The 4219-nt window shown below is 44.8% G+C and overlaps 1 non-coding gene across 1 annotated transcript; it reads left to right on the top strand.

Moving 5' to 3' along the window:
* The first annotated feature begins 2018 nt into the window (after positions 1–2018).
* Positions 2019–2091, top strand: TRNAI-UAU. Its single transcript has one exon. It is a non-coding gene; the product is annotated as a tRNA-Ile (tRNA).
* The last annotated feature ends 2128 nt before the right edge of the window (positions 2092–4219 follow it).

The following is a 4219-nucleotide window of genomic DNA, read 5'->3' as shown; positions in this document are numbered from 1 at the left end:
CGCACACACTGGAAGACAGGTGTGAGACAGATCACAGAACCACAGCAAAAGAACCGGGATGAAGCGCTCCCACTGCTGCCAATTCAAAACCGACACTGACCAAGATCAAGGACAAGTTTTTGAGCAAATACCTGTTCTTCCAACCCCCATTCCTTTACCCTTCCCTGCTATGCTTCGGTCTAACAAATAACAATGAAGCCTCCCAAAATAAGAACTATCTCACAGTTAGGGTCACGCTCAAGGGATTCTGACTTAACACATTCGTTTCTTTTATACTTCTACACTAAAATCAGTTATGAGGCTTATTAATTACAAAGGGAACATTTCGAACATTAGAGCACAAAAAGACGTCAGACAGCACCTCAACCAAGAGATCAAAATTAACCTTTACCAGTGACACACACACACCGGAGTGCTACGCACTGGGAAGGCCATGACCTCACTGCTGGGATGTCCCTGCCACAGCCGCTTAACCCTCGATTTCCTTAATCATGAAAGATTCTACAAAATAACTGACCGGTACTCTTCAAAGGGTCGTAAAAGATAAAGAAATCCAAAAAGCACTGTCACGGCTAGCAGACACTCGTGAGACATGAGAACTAAATGCAATCCGTGATATTGCATTGCATTCTGGCCCAGAAAAAGGACATCCGTGGGGAAACATGAATAAAGTCTTGAGAGTAACTGTATCAACTGCCTGGTTTGGATGACTGCACTATGGTTACATTACATGTCAACATAAGGATGCTGGTTGAAAAGTTTATCGGAACTCCCCGGACTATTTTTTAAAACTTTTTTGTAATTCTAAAATTACTTCAAAGTAAAAAGTTGTTTTAGAATCATTTCAGATGAATGATAAAAAGGTATAGAGGATCACTCGTTAACATTAAAAGATGCTACCTCCGGTAATTGCTAAAAAAAAAAAAAAAAAAAAAATCATTACAAATAAGGTTCAAGCTAGAATAAATTGAAATTATTCAAGAAAAACCTGCAATTGAGATAATTTAGAGAGCGGAGTAACTTTTCTAAGCACTAAAGTCTCTCCAGATAAATGACCTACCTTACTCTTTTTTAATTTAGTTCAACCTACATTTATTCAACATCGACTGTGCTAGACCCTGATAAGACCCTGACATACAGGAAAGAATTATTTCAGTACATGAAATGACAGAGAAAAGCACCGAGCAACAAAACTAGAAGTAAGTTTTCACTGCTGTACAAACTAGCAGTCGACCTGGAGGCCCTTTTCACTGGGAATGCTGATAGGACCGAGGGCCCTCACGGGTCATGGGTTTCCCCTTCAACAGTGACATGGTTCTGACCTCTAGAATTACTTCCAAAAATGATCCCTGAAAATGTTAAAATGACTCTCTCTGAGAAATACTCTATTTCTAGTCCTTTCTTTCATCTAATCATGTTGACATTGGTGCCCTACTGTCTGTAACACAAAATTAAAGAACTTGGTTCTCTGAGTACCAAGGAAAAGGTTTGGTTGGTATAAACCCAGGGAGGTTTATTTACTGTCTCTTATAAGAGATCGAAGGCAACAGGGTGTAAGGCCAGTGTTCTCAAAGTGTGGCCTCCGAGCCAGCAGCTTCGGCATCACCCAGGACCTTGTCAGAAATGGAGTCTCAGCCCCAGCCCACACCTACTGAAGTGGCACCTCTGGGCAAGGCCCAGCATGTCTCCACAGGCCCCAAAGGTGACCGTGACACACCTTCATTTTGAGAACCACAGACGGAAGAGCAGGAAGACCAGCCTGCAGATCAGGCGGCCTAATTCTAATCCTTGCTCTGCCACTAATCTCTGAGACGGATGTGTCACTCTACAGGGCTCAGCCTCCCTAGCAGAAAAGGAGGGAATGGCATAGATCAATGCCACAGTCTGCACGCCGTAACTTGTTAACTCCGTGAGGGCACTCACTCCTGCAAGGCCCAAAAGTGAAGAGCACACCAGTGTGTCACCGCTCATTTCTCCTTCATCAAGATGAAACAATTAAAATCTCTTCAACTGGGGGTGGTTCCATAGAGTAGTGGTTAGCACGTCTGCTTTATGCGCAGAAGGTCCCGGGTTCGAGCCCTGGTGGAGCCATGGACCGTACTCCGGGTGCACCAGGCCCTGGGTGCGCGCCGTGAGTACATGGGAGGAGACACCCCGCCTTCAGAGATCCAGCTCTCAGGGGAGACCCCGTAGGTCAGGGGTGGAAGTGGAGAAGAGGAAAAAACAAAAGTTCTTCAACTGGTCCCTGAATCAGATTTAATAGATCTAAAACTGTTTTAAATAAAAGTGTTCTGTGAAAGCCATATCATCACTAATTTGAGTTTCCTATTTAGTTCTACAACAAATTTATTTTGTAGGAATTAATTCTGCATAACGAAAATTCCAAGAAACGCATCTACTACACACTAAATTGTGTCCCCCTCAAAATTCACATGTCGAAGTCCTAATACCCAACATGATGGTATTTGGAGGTGGGGCCTTTGGGAAATTAGGTGTAGATGATGTCATGAGGGCTGGCTCTCAAGATGGGATCAGTGCCCTTATAAGAGGAAGTGAGACCAGAGCTCTCTCTTGCTCTCCGCCAAGTGAGGACACAGCAAGAAGTTGGTCATCTGCAAGCCAGGAAGAGCCCTCACCAGGAACCTGCACCTTGACCTTGGACTTCTCAAGCTCCCGAACTGTGAGAAAGAAATGTCTGTTTTTTTCAGCCACCCAGGGTATGGTATTGTGTTACAGCAGCCCAAACTAAAACACTTACTCAAATGTCCCCTCCGGTGTGGGGTCTAACACAGAACTGTGCTCCTGTCCCCACATAAAAAAAGTGTGTGATCAGGCCACAGAAATATTTAATAAGTATGAAAAACAAAGAATTTAAAAATGTGTAACTCTAGATATTTCCAGTACTGCATAAAACTTAATAAAGCTTAATTAATCTCCTATTCATAGGTTTATACATATTGGGACTCTACTCACAACCTATGATACCTGTAAAACAAATCTCAGAGAAGAGTGTTTAATAAAGGTTAGAGAGTTCTCCTCTAATAAAACAAACCTAATTAGGATGAATGTTGGGAGACATGTCCCAGCAATCCAGTGAATACCCACTAACCCTTGAGACTCAACTCAAACAGGGTACCCTGCAAGCCGTCACCACGCCTTCCCAGGAAGGCAGACACAGCGTCCTCGGTGCTCCATCTCCATTTCGACATCTAGCAAAAGCTTTTATATTTGTTTCTGTGTCTGTCTCCTCAACCAGACCTTGAAATCATCTAGGGCAGTTTGCTACTCTCTCCAGCATCTAGAATGGTAGCTAGCACAAAGCAGGAACCAATGTTTGTTGAGGTGGAGCCACTCTGCTGAATACCAGTGGAATTCTGTCCTATCTTGCAGCTTTTCTGTAAATCTGAAATCACTCCAAGTTTTTTTTTTAGATGCCAGCAGTGACTGTTAACAGCAATAATCACAACTTCCTTACATGTCATGCAAGATGACAATGGCTACTAGAGAGGCTTGCTTGAGCGTTTTTTCAGACGTGCCAGTAGCAGTTAGTAATTTCACGTGTAACTTGAAAAAGAATGAGTAACAAACACTTGAGATTCGAATCCTGATATTAATTTTGGTCAAATTATTTTATCTGGGTCTCGGCTCGTAAAAGGAAATAGTAATTCCTACTCTATAAAGCTGCTGCGTTAAATGAAGTATAAGAGTATATGTCAAATGAGCCCTCCTAAAGACGTTTTAACCAATGTGTTTGTGTCCTTCCCTGTACTGTGTTCCAACTGGACGAACACCTCACCGCAGGTGCCTGCATCCTGGAACTGGTCCCACGAGCACCGGCTGTGAAGCTACCCCTCAATCCCCACTGGAGCTATGACTACCTATAAAATAAAGAAACCCTACGTGTGTGTTGATAGATGCCCACCCTGCCAAGATGTCCTATCCAGAACTCGCCAATGAAATAAATGGGCTTCTCAAAACTCAACGCAACCGACAGGGGTCAGCAGCTCCTGACACCCACCTCCACCAGACTGAGCTCCGAAAGCGCAAGCACAGTCCGGACGCGCTCGCTGACTGCGAGGTGGGTACCCACGGGGACAGAGCCCGCCACTGCCAACGGCGGCGTGCGGCAGCCTGGGGTTTGCCTCCGGGGGCCCCTGAGCGGCCAGGACCCTCCACTTCCAGGCGCCGTGCCCTGGGTCCCGGCGTGTGGGCCGCTGCC

Source organism: Pteropus vampyrus, unplaced genomic scaffold (genome assembly GCF_000151845.1).
Source record: "Pteropus vampyrus isolate Shadow unplaced genomic scaffold, Pvam_2.0 Scaffold132, whole genome shotgun sequence".
NCBI classification, from domain to species: domain Eukaryota; kingdom Metazoa; phylum Chordata; class Mammalia; order Chiroptera; family Pteropodidae; genus Pteropus; species Pteropus vampyrus.
The sequence above is the reverse complement of the archived record's forward strand: the minus strand, read 5'-3'. Positions and strand labels throughout refer to the sequence as shown.